Genomic DNA, 16,718 nt, shown 5'->3' on the forward strand with positions numbered 1-16,718 from the left:
AATCCCCAATAGTGATCGAGGAAGTGGAAAGAGCAATTAAAAATACGGCAGCGGGAGGATGTCCGGGTCCGGACGGATTCCCGATTCTATATTATAAGAAATTTCAAAAACAACTTGCGCCAAAATTATGTGAGTACTTTAATGCGGTGGGGGAGGGGGGGGACAAGTTTAGAGAAGAAACAACGCTGGCACATATAGCATTAATTCTGAAGGAGTCAAAAGACCCTATGGCAGTGGAAAGCTACAGACCAATATCTCTCCTGAACTCGGACATAAAGCTGTTTGCTAAAATCATCACGGAACGATTAAGACCCTATGTACCGGATTGGATTCAGAAAGACCAAGTGGGCTTTGTACAGGGAAGAGAGGGGAGGGATAATGTCCTGAAAACCATTATGTTGATGCAGGAGGCAATCAGGCAGGGAGCCCCCACTGTGCTCGTGTCGATTGATGCTGAAAAAGCATTTGACAGGGTCAGTTGGGGCTTCCTGTTTGAGGCATTAAGATATTTTGGAATAGGTGAAAGGATGAGAAGATGGATAGAAGCTCTATATGACCATCCCAAAGCTAGAATAAGAATTAATGGATCTTTGTCCCCCCCCCTTGAGTTATTCAATGGGACACGTCAGGGATGTCCCCTCTCACCGCTCCTTTTTATAATGGTTTTAGAACCTCTTCTGGCAGCTATTAGGAAAAATCAAGACATCCAAGGAATAAAAGTACTGGGCAAGGAGTATAAGACGGCAGGCTTCGCCGACGACCTTCTACTTTATATGTCTAACCCGAGGATTTCTATCCCGGGAGCTATGAAAGAACTTATGAAATATGGGAAACTCTCAAATTTCAAAGTGAATATGTCAAAATCTGAGATATTAAACTTAAATTTATCGATAGCTGAACAGAAGGCGTTGCAGGGGAAGCTGCCGTTTAGATGGTGCTCGAAAGGAATAGGATATCTTGGAATTAATTTGACGGTAAAAATGGGGGCTCTGTTCGAGGCTAATTATATCCCTCTCCTTAATAAAATTAAGCAACAACTGAGTAGGATTCAATATAGAGCCCTTTCGTGGACAGGAAGAATAAACGTTATAAAGATGTTTATCCTACCGATATTTACATACACCTGCCAAATGATTCCTGTTCTGTTATCCCCTATGTATTTAAATAAACTTAAAACTATGATCAGAAGATTCATATGGAGGGAGAAGGCAGCGAGGGTAGCAGCTCATATCCTGTCCAGACATAAAGAGAGAGGGGGGCTGGCCCTACCCGATTTCAAAAAGTATTATGAGGCTATTATGTTATCCCGTATTACGGATTGGATATATAACAGGGAGGGCAAGGACTGGGCAGAATTAGAAGTTAATTTAAGCACAAAGAAAATAGGAGAATTAATATGGATCCCAGCAAAAACTAGAGAATTAGCGGCAAACACAAGTACACTGACGAAAAATGCACTGCGGGTTTGGGACACAGTAAATAAGAGATATGGTTGGACACACAATTCACCATTAATTCCACTGTTGGACAATTCTTTTTTTAGACCAGGGCAGGAGGAGTATGTATATTTTAGTAGGTGGGCAATGAAAGATAGTATAAGATTGCACGAAGTTATGGTAGGCGATAGATTATGCACTTATGAAGAAATTATTGGGAAATGGGGACATAAGTCACTAGACAAATGGAGATACTCACAACTATTTTATTTTGCCCAGTCCTTGCCATGCCCATTGAGGGGAAAGGAAAAGTTGAGACCCCTAGAAAAATTATTAATAAACCGGTATAGTTTGGAAAAAAGGATAGCAAAAATATATAAAATCTTGATAGATGAAAAGGGAAATAAATATCCTGAGTATTTGGGGAAATGGGAAAGGGAAATAGGCTCTTTAAGTAATGATGAACAAAGAAATAAAATATTGAGACGTACGTACTCGGTAGCAATAGACTCACAAACAAGGGAGATGTCCTACAAACTTCTGACTAGGTGGTATATAACCCCACAACAAGGTAATAAGATTAGTAAGGATAACCCCTCTAGGTGCTGGAGAGGATGCTTGTCGGTAGGGTCTTTTGCTCACTTATGGTGGGAGTGTCCCAAAATACAAGGATATTGGGGGAAAGTATTAGAAGCAAGTTTAAATATAACAGGTGAAAGAATTAGGAGGGATCCATGGGTGTGTTTATTTCATGGCTCAGAAGATAGAGAGGAGGCGTTTGAACAGTCCCTGATCCCTTGCTTGTTGAACGCCGCTAAAGCTTTGATCCCACGGAAGTGGAAAAGTCAGGACCCCCCCACAATGAGGGAATGGGTTGAGAGACTGGAAAACATAAGAAATATTGAAGCTACGATTTCCAAGTCAGAAAGCACAGAGGAGAGGTACCTGAATAAGTGGAAGCATTGGATACATTTTAAAAAATCTGACAATTACTGGAAGCTACTTGAATGTTAAGGAACTGTAATAATGGAAGGATCGAGTGAGAAGGGGAGGGGGGGGAGGGAGGGGAGGGAATAAAGGAGATTCAATATTGGAGACAATGTTAAGAAATGTTTGTTTGATTGTTTGATAAATTTGAAAAATAAAGAATTATAAAAAAAAAAAAAAAAAAAAAAAAAAGAAAGCAGGAGTCCAAGATCAAGCCAGAGGTCGGGTCAGGAGAAGATCAGTGAGGTCGATAAGGCAATCCGGGTCACAAAGGGCAATGCAGATAACAGAAGCAGACGTGGGAATCACAGGAAGCTGAAGACAAACCAGCAGTGTGTTTGGATGACCTCACTTCCTGTATAGGTCAGCGAGGGGTCACACCCTGTGTGTGTGTGCTTGTGTGCTCTCATTTATTCCTCTTGCACACAGCTGTGCGCCGGAGTGCTTTAACCGTGCGCATCCTATGACAGTGCCCCCCCCGAGGGGCGGCCTCCGGACGCCCAAGCTAGCCATCAATTCCGGATGTTGCTGATGGAATGTCTTTATTAATTTGGGAGCGTGAAGGTTCTTGGATGGTTCCCAGGAGTTATTTTCTGAAGGATACCCCTTCCATTTTACCAGGTATTGTATTTGTCTACCGACTTTCCTGCATCCTAGTAAAGCTTCTACTTCGAATTCATCTTCTCCATCGATCTTGATGGGTGGAGGAGGAGGCACTTCCCTTCCAGGAAAAGGACTAGGAACCAATGGCTTCAAAAGGGAGGCATGGAAAACAGGGTGTATCCTGTATGATTCAGGGAGGGCTAGTTCAAAGGCTACAGGATTTATTACCCTTTTGATTTTGAATGGTCCTATGAATCTGGGACCCAGCTTGCGTGTGGGACAAGGAAGTTTGAGATTAGTGGCAGATAGCCAGACTTCCTCGCCAATTTTAAAGGTAGGGTTCTCCTTCCTTCCCCTATCATGGTATTTTTTGTAATCATCCTGGGCCTTCTGTATGGTCTCCTGGATCCTTTGGAAATTAGATTGGATGGCGGCTATCCGATCTTGGACCGCAGGAACAGTGGATTCTGGGATGGAGTTAGGGAGGAAAGAAGGGTGAAACCCACAGTTGATCCAAAAGGGAGTCTGGTTGGTAGTTGTATGAATAGAATTATTGTAGGCGAATTCTGCATATGGCAATAGGGCCGACCAATCATTTTGAGATCCTGAACAAAAGCAGCGAAGATACTGCTCAAGGGTTTGGTTTGTCCGTTCCGTTTGCCCGTTACTTTGGGGATGATATGCCGATGACAAACAGATCTTGATTTCCAGTATCTTGCAGAGTTCTCTCCAAAATCTAGAGGTAAACTGTGGACCTCTATCAGACGTGATACTGCTGGGAACCCCATGGAGCCTGACAACCTCCTTAATAAAGAGATTGGCAGTTTCCAGAGCAGAGGGAGTACCGACCATAGGTAGGAAATGGGCCATCTTTGAAAGACGGTCGACTACTACCAGAATTGTGGTGAAACCTTCCGAGGGCGGTAGCTCCACAATAAAATCCATTGACATGTCTGCCCAAGGTCGGTCAGGAATGGGCAAAGGCCTTAACAGACCCCAGGGCTTGATCTTGGGACCCTTGCTACGCTGGCACGGTACACAAGAGGCAATGTAAGTCTGGCAGTCCTGTCTCCAACCTGGCCACCAGAAAGAACGAGAGATCAGTTCCGCTGTTTTCTGTGTCCCAAAGTGGCCGGCCAATTTGTGATCATGACAAATCCTTAGAACTTGAGTCCTAATCTCAAGGGGAACGAAGACCTTGTTTCGGGCCCAAAACAGATTGTCACGTTTTTCCAAGGTAGATAGGACTGGGTCATGGCAATGGACTGAAGCTGTTTTGATGGCCGTAAGTAAGTCAGGCTGTGGGAGTAGAAGGAAGTTGTGAGGAGACAAGATCGTACTAGGCTCCGTTACCTGGCAAGACTCAGGGAACATGCGCGAGAGCGCATCCGCTTTGTTGTTCTTGGATCCGGGCCGGTACGAGATATGGAACTGGAATCTTGAAAAGAAAAGCGCCCAACGGGCTTGACGGGGTCTTAAGCGTTTGGCAGTCCGCAGATATTCAAGATTCTTGTGATCTGTGAATATTGTGATGGGATGAGTGGCTCCTTCCAAGAGGTATCTCCACTCCTCCAGGGCGAACTTGATGGCCAATAGTTCTCGGTCGCCTATGTCATAATTCCTCTCCGGTGGGGTTAGCTTCCGAGATGCGAAAGCCACCGGGTGTAACAAAGCTTTAGGCCCTTGTCGTTGAGAGAGGATGGCTCCTGTGGCTGTCTCTGAGGCATCTACTTCCAGTACGAATGGTAATACTGGATCGGGATGCCGTAAAATAGGAGCTGAGGTGAACAAGGTCTTTAGTTTGGTAAAGGCTACTTGGGCTTCTTGAGACCACTGAAATCGGGTGTGTTGGCGGGTCAGCTGAGTAATGGGGGCGACTATTGAAGAGAATCCGGCGATGAATCTGCGATAAAAGTTAGCGAAGCCTATAAACCTGGTAGCAAGTCCGTAAGGCAAAGACAGAATCCAGGAGACAGGCCAGGGGTCAAACACAGTCCAGATCAGAAGATAAGTACCAGGAACGCTGAGACAGAAGGATAATCCAAGACAAGCCGGGGGTCGAACACAGGAGACAGCAGGTAAGTCCAGATGCAGGCTGAGGGTCAAACACGTTAGAAAGCAGGAGTCCAAGATCAAGCCAGAGGTCGGGTCAGGAGAAGATCAGCGAGGTCGATAAGGCAATCTGGGTCACAAAGGGTAATGCAGATAACAGAAGCAGACGTGGGAATCACAGGAAGCTGAAGACAAACCAGCAGTGTGTTTGGATGACCTCACTTCCTTTATAGGTCAGCGAGGGGTCACACCCTGTGTGTGTGTGCTTGTGTGCTCTTGTTTATTCCTCTTGCACACAGCTGTGCGCCGGAGTGCTTTAACCGTGCGCATCCTATGACACCCCACCTGCTGACACTGAGAAAGGGGTTGAAGATACTTGTCAGAAAGAAATCGCCAAGAGCAAAGATAGACATTCGCCCGCCCCGCAGACTTACGATACTTTGGGCGAATGCTCTGAAGCATCCCAGTTTATCAGCAAAAGAAACCCTGAACTTGCTGGTCCCTCTACTACTGATTTAGTAGGGGACAGCCCCATCTCACCCCTTGGCAAATCTGTATCAGATATGGTAGTATCAGCTGTGAGTGCACAGGATAGCTCCCCTTCATATGACAACAGGTGGGAAGCTCCTCTGTCCATATTATATGACCATATTGAAGCTAAAATACCGGATAGAGCTAGCAATTTGAGCCTCTTTGGGGTCCAAAGAGCTAAAGTAGGGGGAGTGTATAGCGCTGACATCCTTACTTATTGATGTGGTTATATACATAGTAATGTAAGGTTCATGGACATTACTGTGGTTCCGTTATCCAGAGCCATCTAGTGACTAAATATAGGTAATGCACTTGTGTATTGTTATTTCGGAACAACCTAAAGACTTGTACAGGAAGTGACTGTGTTTTGATTCAGAGGTTGACCTTGTTACCCAGGAGTCTGTGTGACCTACCCATGAACACTCTCTTATGCAGTGCATGCTGGGTAGAAGATAAAAGGAACCCGAGCGGCCATTTTAGGTCTTTTGGCATCACGTTGCCTGCCTGTGCGGATCTGTGAGTAGGCTTCCCGGAGATAGCGGCAGACAGTTGCTACGTAGAGAAGACCTGTTTATTTGTGAAGTGACCTGACGGAGCCTGAGAGACGGTGACCGGATTGACAAGGCCCAGAGACACTCATCGACGTATCGGAGGAATAGATCCATCCAGCGGAGCGGTACAGAGCATCTGGCCCAGCTGACTTAGAAGCAAGCTACAGTCCCCGCACCACAGTGATCACACAGAACTCTGATCCAGTTGGTGAGTGGGTTACGGCCCACCGTTTGTTAACTTTTGCATGCAGTTAGACTCACATACAGGCCTCACTGGAATCTGTAGTTCCACTGAGGAGTAGCAGAGCAACTGACACTGAGCAGGCTTGAGGCCTATCTACCCTGGTGCCTCAAGCGCTGTAAATATGTTATTGAAGTTACACAGGAGCAATTCAGCTTAACCCTCTATAGACTTTAGATTACAAATAACAAAGGAGTGACTTAGCCAGCGAAGAAAGAAGATCTGGACAAGGTACTTTAAGTGAGATCTCACGTATAGCTTTAAAGTAGGGGAGCTCCCAGGTTCACATATATAAATATACATTTTATATTGTTTTATACTGAAATATATTGTGCTGTCATCCTATGTTGGGATGACAGCACAATTTCTGTAATCACCTGTTCAAATATTTTGCAGTAAAAATATTTTTGGTTAAGTATCCAGTTTTGTATGGTGTACTGTTTTTTCCCCACCAGGTGGAGCCAGTGGATCCTGAGGGATTTATAGCTTATTTTTGGGAAGACAGGGTAGGGTTTATTTGGTGGGTAGGGCTTATATTGCAGCCATCACCGACAATTACGCTAGGTCTTATTTTCGGGGAAGCAAGATATATATATATATATATATATATATATATATATATATATATATATATATATATATATATATATATATATACAGCAACAAGTTCCTAACCCTGAGTGGCTCTCTGGGATTTGTCAGGTTAAAGAAGAGAGAGCTATATATATAGTTACAAAAACCATAACACGCCCGAGTTTGGGGGCCACAGAAGGATATATATGCAAATTGCAAGTGGGGGCCACATCAAACCGGAATGTGGGCCGCTATTGGCCCACGGGCCAGACTTTGGACATGCCTGATCTAAAGTAACCAGCCTATAGAATTCATGAATAACAGACAACAAGCATTGAAAAGTCTGGCGCTCTCTGCGATCCACGGGCCTGAACCAGATGTGACGGAGCTAGAGCGTCATTATGTCACATCCCGTTCAGGTCTGTGGAGCACATCGATGCCCTGGACTTCCTGCTTTTCAATGCTTGTTGTCTGTTACCTGATGGAAGTGCAATATTTATCTTCTATTTATTAAACAGAATCATGCTATGGAGGCGTTTTATTATCCCTACATGATACCTGCTTGACCAATTACCCTAATGCCGCATACACACAATCAAACTATCTGGCGGAAAAGTCCGGTGGACCAGAGTCCGACGGACAATCTGTCCTTTTTTTTACCCAAAAGTCCTGCTGACTTAGAAAGCAGATTTGACTCAAAAACTGTCGCAGTCCGGCGGACAATCCAGCCATCGCTGACACATTGCTGGCCACGTCACCTGGTATGGACTTAAAGGGGAAGCCCTACGCCGAAAAAACGGCGTGGGGGTCCCCCTAGGTCCGTATCAGACCCTTATCCGAGCACGCTACCCAGCCGGTCAGGAATGGGGATGGGGACGAGTGAGCGGCCCCCCTCCTGAGCTGTACCAGGCCGCGTGCCCTCAACATGGGGGGGTGCTTTGGGGAAGGGGGGCCCTGCAGCCCCCCACCCCAAAGCACCTTGTCCCCATGTTGATGAGGACAAGGGCCTCTTCCCACCAACCCTTGCCGTTGGTTGTCGGTGTCTGCAAGTGGGGGGCTTATTGGAATCCGGGAGCCCCTTTAATAAGGGTGCCCCAGATCCCGGCCCCCCACCTTATGTGAATGAGTATTGGGGTACCATGTACCCCTACCCATTCACCTGTGAAAAAAAAGTGTAAAAATAAAACACAACACATGTTTTTAAAATGATTTATTGCACAGCTCCGGTGGTCTTCTTCCGTCTTGGGGGGTCTTCTCGCCAGATTCCTCCGCTATCTTCTGCTCTTTTACTAGCTCTTTCACTAGCGGAGGATCCCGGCTTTCTTCTTCGTCGCCGCCGCCGTCCGGGGGTCTTCTTCCTACTTTAGGGGTCTTGTCCCCCTCTTTGGTTCTTCTTCCCGGGCCACCCCGCCTTCTTCCAGCTCTTTTACAAGCGGTGGCCCGGTCTTCTATCGCCGCCACCGCCTTCTCTTCTTCTTCCTTGAGATGTTGACTCAACGCTCTCTCTGGCCGCAATGACAGGGACGCGGTGTGCGGCGACTTATATAGGGACATCGCCGGGTGATGTCCCAGCCCCTTATGATGTCACAGTCCCAGAGGATGCTGGGACTATGAAATCATAATGGGCGAGGACATCACCCGGCGATGTCCCTATATAAGTCGCCGCACACCGCGTCCCTGTCATTGCGGCCAGAGAGAGCGTTGAGTCAACATCTCAAGGAAGAAGAATAAGAAGAACAAGAAGAACAGGAAGAAGAGAAGGCGGCGGCGGCAATAGAAGACCGGGCCACCGCTTGTGAAAGAGTTGGAAGAAGGCGTGGATGCCCGGCAAGAAGAACCGAAGAGGGGAACAAGACCCCCAAAGTCGGAAGAAGAGACGGCAGCGGCGACAGAAGACCAGGCCACCGCTAGTAAAACAGCTAAAGGAAGAAAGCGGAGGCCCTGCAAGAAGAACCGAAGAGGGGGACAAGACTCCCGAAGTCGGAAGAAGACCCCCGGGTGGCGGCGAAGAAGAAAGCCGGGCTCCTCCGCTAGTAAAAGAGCTAGCAGAAGATAGCGGAGGAGTCCGGCGAGAAGACCCCCCCAAGATGGAAGAAGATCCCCGGAGCTGTGCAATAAATTATTTTTAACCCTTGTGTGTTGTGTTTTATTTACATTTTTTGCACAGGTGAATGGGTAGGGGTACATTGTACCCCATACCCATTCATATAAGGTGGGGGGCAATATCCGGGGGCCCGCTTATTAAAGGGGGCTCCCGGATTCCGATAAGCCCCCCGCCCGCAGACCCTGATTGGTTGTCGGGAAGAGGCCCTTGTCCTCATCAACATGGGGACAAGGTGCTTTGGGGTCTGGTATGGCTCAGGGGGGCGCTCGCTCGTCCCCACCCCCTTTCCTGACTGGCCGATCTGCGTGCTCGGATAAGAGTCTTATATGGACCTTGGGGGGGACCCCCACACTGTTTTTTCGGTGTAGGGCTTCCCCTTTAAGTCCATACCAGGTGACGGGGCCAGCGACACGTTAATGTTGTCTCGTCTACTAGGAGCCGCGTTCAAAATGAACAGACTTTCCTCCGTGTGGGGGCAAGTCCGTTAATTTCATAAGTACGGTGGTCTCCTGCCATAGTCTGGAGGACCTAGTCTGCCTGAAAAGTCTGGTCGTGTGTGGGCAGGTCCGCTCATTCGGAAAGTCTGGCTGACTATCCGGTGGTTTGTCCGCCAGACTAAGTCCGTCGGATAGTCTGATCGTGTGTACGCGGCATTAGGAGAGTGAGATATCCGTGGAAAGACCCGTTTACCACTATGAATCCCATAAGGGGGAGCACGAGTGACACACGGACACCACCCTCTTGTAGGGATTAAGGTTGTCACTTTTTCTTCAAGCTAAACCCGAACACTTTAGTGGCGCACAGTTAAATTTTTTTTTGTTTTAGCATATACTATAGAATTGTAACAGACCTGGGACACCTTTGGGCATGCCAAAGAGTATAGTAATGAGGAGCACATACTGCCCCCCCACCTTCCTGTCAATCCCTGTTCCGAGCCACATTCCTGTCTGACGGCCGCACTTGGGACATCTCTGCCCTTTGGAGCCTGCCTGATGACAGGTTCTTTCCTGTTTGCGCTTCACTGTGAGGCACAGACCGGCGGGCTACATGTGCATCGGTGGTATGGTGACACGGGATGTGGCCTAGCCCCTTGGGATGGGCTTGCGCCACACGTCATCGTGCTGAGAGACTCCATGACAGATTGAGGTTTCAATTGGTCGAGCGACGCGATCTGTCACACTGACCACCAGCTGATTTCACTTGCACAGAGAGGCAATTGATCTCAATCAGCCTCACCAGGGGTATATTAGCCCACATCCCAGACATCCACAGTGATGCCATGGTGGTGATGTGACGATACACTACAGAACACAAGGCAGAAGTATGTGATTAGCAAACAGAGTTTTTTTTCACCTTATTGGACTCTACCATTTCATAACCCAGCATTTTTTTTAAAGTGCTGACATTTTTAGAGTTTTTATTTTTTTTAAAACGGAAGAAGAAGGAAAGACGGATTTGACCACAGACAGTTCATATTTAAAGAACCATTGTATAGTAAAGAAATATTGCTTGCGCACTAAACTACTATTCAGTATATGAATTCCTTTATTTCAACTATAATGCTGTCAGGGGTCCTTAAAGGAGGAGTCGGGCGCCCGCCCCAAAAATGAAAAAAAAGCAGCAGCTACAAATATGGTAGCTGCTGACATTCTGACATTTACTATTAGGGCACTTACCTGTCCAGGCATCCAGCAGTGTCCTCACCCGAGCTGACTCTTGAATCGGCTTTTGGGTGCTGGCTAAGGAAAACCAGCAGTGAAGCCTTGTGGCTTCGCAGCCGGTTTCCTACTGTGCATGCTGGAATCGTGCTGCGCTCTGAACAGGTCGGCAAACTTCTGTCTCACTTTGCTTTGGCAAATTCAAATCTACCTTCCCTTATCTGTTCCACCCTATTCAGCAGAGTATTGCTTGGGGTGAAGCTTTCAGATAACCATCTCTACTGTGTCTACCAATCTGCATCTCTACAATGTTCTATGAGTACCCTTTTTATACTCTTTTTTTTTTCTCTTATACATATACAGAAAAACATACACAGCACTCTACTGTATTATACATCCAGACTCCACCGCTTGTTGGTCAGAATTTTGTCAGGAGTTGACTCCACACACCTGGGGTCCTTACAGTTGGGACAGGTGCCTCCCCTTTGCTCTCCTGCCCCTCTGTGCATTCCCGCTCCTCTTTACCCGGTTGCCCTCTGGGGTTTACCTCGGTTTTGCTCTCAATCTTCAGGCATACAACCTTTGGCCCCCTGGTTGTTTTTATCGGTGATTCGCTCATCCTTGTAAGTATAGTCTCTTTTGTTGTTATCAAACGTGTTTGGAGATGCAGATCCGTTTTGATTATTTTTCTTGTTTAATTACTATTGTCAAACTGTTATACTAGTTCATGACTTTACTAATGTATTACTATATTTATATTATAGAATACTCATGACTTTCAAAAAATGACATAAGCCTCCGAAGGAGGACTACAAGGTCTGAAACATGTTAGGAGTCATTTGTAGTATGCGTTCTTGTTAGCACAGCACTGTCTACAGGGCAGCTGAGCTTCATACCAATGTCATTTTGATAATACATGCGATGTGTTATATACACATTTTTATCATGTAATGTCTACCCTTTTGCTTATGCAATTTTACTGTATGTTTATAATAGAAAATATCTTTTTTCTACTACATTACCTGGTCTATAAAATCCAGAAGGGTATTACTGTGCCTTGAGCACCAGGTTTTCCTTTTTTTTTGGTTGTCTTCATTGGATCAGATGGTGTTTTTACACACACTGCCAATCCCTGCCCTATTATTTCCAGTCTGAATGATGTGTCTGGGTTTCAGGTGGACTGAAACCCGGACACATGATTCAAAACCTGAACTGTCCTGGACAGGGGGCAACCCTAATACATGCCCTCATAGATTGATTGGTGTCCTTATTTAACCTTACCAGCCATGCAACTAAGTAAAACATAGGCCCATTGCACAGTGTCCATTGTGCTATGACATGCATGTCAATGAGGGAGCATGGGTATAAGGCTGGCTTCCCTTGCCACTCACTGTCTGGCATATTACTCCTTTAATTTGTTTTCTATTCAGATTTGACTTGGAGCAGAAATCTGCACCCTCGTAGCTCTTTTTTAGATGACTCTCGTGAAAAGTGTTTTCTGGCGTGATGTCATATCAACTGCAGATGCATTGTGGTTTTGAAATTCAAAGCACTTTATTATATATAAACCTTCGATCTTCAAAAAGAAAATGGTGATTAATTAAAACGCAGTTTTAATGGAAAACAATTTCAACAACTTAGGTCCGAGTACACTAAACTTCCTTGAGTGCTTCTGTCAGTACACCGCTTACTCCAGTACGAAGATCGATATCAGATATTATAGTCGCTTGCAACCAAGAACTAGGCAGGACTGGCTGCTAAACTGGAACATGGAATAACTTTATTTGACCAACTAACACAGCATATATACACCATGGGAGGACTCCCCCGTCTGATCATATTACCCTAACAATACAAACTGTAACCAGAAACATAAATTAACATGACACTTAAACAAGCCTAGGTGACTCAATTCCCCCAGACAATGTTGCGATTAATCACATATCCCAACTTCAGGCCTAACTTGCTGGTTCAAACTTGCAAAATACAATACACATTGATACAAGTATAAACACATCCCCCAATAGTTTGCTAGGAGACAAAGGTGTATTAATTAGCACAATTACCAATGGGTGAAAGGCTCTTCAGACTAGTAGACAACAGAAGACTTTCCAGATCTCATTAATCAGCTTTCCTTTCACATACATCTGTCTACAGAGTCCCAAGGTGGCAGAGACCATCTGAAGTAATCCAAACTACATCCTCAGTGTCTATTAAGTAGTTGTCCATCATTTTCTCAGTCCCCCTGTGCCCCTAATAGACCATAGTTGCCAACTATCCTGAATTTCCAGAGACATTCCTGGTATTTATACCTTTGTCCCTGACTTACCATTTCCCAGGAAATGTCCCAGGAAAATCAGCATTTCCTAATTTTTCACCGCCGCCACTAGAGGTTCACAGCCGACACTGGTAAATTGTCTCCGCTGGCCGCCATTTTACAAGAAGACCGGCTATCGTGAGGAAGAAACAAGAGGCACAACCCAGGATCTGCCTTTTGGTTCTTCCCTTCAGCCTCCACAAGCTGGTCTTCTGTAAATGTCGTGGAGAACAAATCACCAGTGGCGTCACTACCGGGGTGCGGCCCACACCCGGGTGAAGAGGGGTGACAGTGTCTACCCCATCAGAGTTCTGGGACCCCCAAGTCACCTCCATTCCCTCTGTGCACAGAGTCCACCAGGACAAACAAATTTTAAGCACATGTTTGCATCCCAGGCAATGGTATAAGGAGGGACTCTACTGGGTATAACTGATGTAAGGAGGAACTCTGCTGGGGACGCCTAATGTAAGGAGGGACTCTACTGAGGACCCCTGATGTAAGAAGGGACTCTGCTGGGGACAACTGATGTAAGGATAGGACTCTGCCGGGGCACCTTATGTAAGGAGGGACTCTGCTAGGGCACCTGATGTAAGGAGGGACTCTGCTGGGGTAATAATAGAAATAATGCGCTTCAATCATCCTGACACCATAACAACCATGGTGTCGGGATGATTGGAGCGCTAACACCAGGTGTTTGGAGTATCTTTATCTGCTGATTGATAAACTTTCTGGAATACACATATTGCTATTGTGGTGTAGGATCTGGGCCTGCCGTCCCTCCATCCCTCTTTCTTTTCTTCCTTCTCTCTCCTTCCCTCCCTATTTCTTTCTTTCTCCCTACATCCCTCATTCATTTTAGACTTAAAAAGTCAGAAAGATACAACAAATTCTTACCTCTGTGACACGCTTAGATGAGTCTCGTAATGTTTCACTTCCTTATAGCAGTCTCTTGTATATATCTCTCCCACACCCATAGCAATAAATCACGTGTTTACTGAGCTTTGTTCTCCAAGAGGGCCGTGTGGAAAGCTGAAGAATAAACTCGCCCTCTGAGCTCCTATCAGGACTTGTTTACAACACTCAGATGCACTCAAATGTTTTTTTAATGCAGTACAAATGCATATGCAAAAAAAGTTTACGTATTTCAATAAACCTCATTTATACCATTGTGTTGCCTTTATGTACATTTAAAAAAAGTACAGCTTGCTGCATTTTGTGTGATTCCATCAAAACAATCCAATCCACAAACAATTGAATAGCCTTACCATCTCATCTGATCAATTTTGATAGGATTTGATCAAACTGAGTCGATTAGTCAGGGCGGAATATTATAATTTTCAATCAGTCAGCGGCACTGACAAACCCTATCTTACCAAAAGTATTGGGACGCCTGCCTTTACATACACACATGAACTTTAATGACATACCAGTCTTAGTCCGTAGGGTTCAATATTGAGTTGACCCACCCTTTGCAGCTATAACAGCTTCAACTCTACTGGGAAGGCCATCCACAAGGTTTAGGAGAGTCTATGGGAATGTTTGACCGTTCTTCCAGAATTTCTTCAGCGCATTTGTGAGGTCAGGCACTGATGTTGGAGGAGAAGCCCTGGCTCACAGTCCCCGCGTTAATTCATCCCAAAGGTGTTTCATCAGGTTGAGGTCAGGACTCTGTGCAAGCCAGTCAGGTTCATCTACCCAAAACTTGTTCATCCATGTCTTTTTGGACTTTGCTTTGTGCACTGGTCCAAATCATTTGGTGGAGGGGGATTATGATGTGCAGTGGCGGCTGGTGTTTTTTTGGGGGGTAAACAACCACCCCCTCTGGTTCAGCTGGTGGCTCCGCCACCCCACTGCTCCCAATCGATTGGGTCACCCTCCCCCCCAGTTATCTAGCCCGGCACTTACCGTCTTCTCCCTCCTCCTCCTAGGCATCGAAATGGATTGCCTGTCCTTTCAGCCAATTTCAGGACCCACTTCCTGATTGGCTGGGAGGAGGATCAGTGTGAGAATAGTGAATATTAATTTGCTATTGTCAAACAACTGGGTGGGCTTGCAACACAGAGCTCTGCACCCCGAGTCCACCCTTTTTTTAAGCGCACACTTTTTTTTAAGCCTATTAGAGCCGTTCCAACCCCATTGGGATCCATGCATCAGTTGCCCTGCATGTATATTAGGGGGCTGGACACATGGATAGGGGGCAGTGCCCATGCACCCCTAATGGACAGGCTGCCACAGATGGTGTGGGTTTGTTTTTCAGGGGTTGGTCTTGGCCCCTCAGGGGTTGGGCTTGGCCCCTTAGTTCCAGTGAAGGGAACTTCTTAACAAAGGATGCAACAAGAAATGTAAGGGTGCAATTAGGGTGGCTAAGGTAGAACACGAAAGACACACAGTGGAGCAAAAAAAATCCCAATAAATTCTTTAAGTATATAAACAGTAAAAAAGGGAGGATAGACCATATTTGCCCCATAAAGAATGAAAAGGGACATCCGGTTACAAAGGATGGGGAGATGGTGAAGGTATTGAATTTGTTCTTCTTTTCAGTCTTCACGAGGGAATCAGGGGCTTCAATAATCAAAACTGCAGTGTTTATCCTCATGACACATCACAGGAAGCACCCTCATGGCTAACAGAGGACAGAATTAGAAATAGACTCGGAAAACTTTACATTAATAAATCACGAGGGCCAGATGGCTTGCACCCGAAGGTCTTTAGGGAACTCAGTCAAGTAATTGCCAGACCATTGTTTCTAATTTTTATGGACAGTCTACTGACTGGAATGGTACCAGGTGATTGGAGAAAAGCCAATGTAGCACCAATAATGAAGGGACAAAATACATCCCTGGGAATTGCAGACCAGTTAGTCTAAGATCAATAGTATGCATGCACTTAGAGGGGAATGATAAGGGACTATATACAAGATTTTAGTAATGAGAATGGTATCCTTAGCAGTAATCAGCATGGATTCATGAAGAATCGTTCTTGCCAAACCAATCTATTAACCTTTTATGCCTTGTACACACGGTCGGAGATTCCGTCGAAATGTTTCTGATCAGAGCGTTTTGTCGGATATTCCGACTGTGTGTGGTCTGCATCGGACTGTTTCCGTCGGAATATCCAACTTTTCCAACTTGCCAGAAATATTTTCCGACAAAATGCTACGATCGGACATACTCCGATCATGTGTAGCCTACTCCGACAGACAAGGTGCCACGCATGCTCACAATCAAATTCGGACACGGAAGCGCTCGTTCAGGTAAAACTACTGCTCGCAATCTATATAGCACATTCGTCACGCTGCAATGTTAAAAATTCTTTCATGAAGCGCATTCTCTTGTTCTTTACAATGCTGCAAGAAGGAACTTGATGCTCATAGTCACACACACTTCTCCCGAACGTACTTCATGACTCTTTTTTACTCATTTCAGCAATACAATTTTTGAAATCATCACATCTACAAACTTTTATATTTTGTTTATTCTTTTTTGGCTGAATTGTATTTATTTTTTCCTAAACATCTCCCTTTTTGACAGTTTGCTCATCTTTCCATTTTTTGGGGTGTGTTTTGGGTTTCAACTTATCACAACAACATTATTATATTTTTTATATTTTCTTTTTTAATCTACAGGAGGTTGTTTGGTGTTGGTGCCCCTTGTTATTCATTTCAC

At 45.5% G+C, this 16,718-nt stretch overlaps 1 protein-coding gene across 1 annotated transcript in view; it reads right to left on the reverse strand.

Annotated features, from left to right (window-relative positions):
* Nucleotides 1–13,968, reverse strand: part of LOC143963510 (NACHT, LRR and PYD domains-containing protein 3-like) — a 140,785-nt gene extending 126,817 nt beyond the window's left edge. Inside the window, exon 1 of the mRNA XM_077473154.1 lies at nucleotides 13,948–13,968. The gene's annotated coding sequence lies outside the window, so the exon portion shown is untranslated. The remainder of the gene's footprint in view (nucleotides 1–13,947) is intronic.
* Nucleotides 13,969–16,718: the final 2,750 nt, after the last annotated feature.

This window comes from Lithobates pipiens, unplaced genomic scaffold (assembly GCF_037356315.1).
Source record: "Lithobates pipiens isolate NorthernLeopardFrog02 unplaced genomic scaffold, aLitPip1_a1.2 Scaffold_8, whole genome shotgun sequence".
In the NCBI taxonomy this organism is placed as follows: domain Eukaryota; kingdom Metazoa; phylum Chordata; class Amphibia; order Anura; family Ranidae; genus Lithobates; species Lithobates pipiens.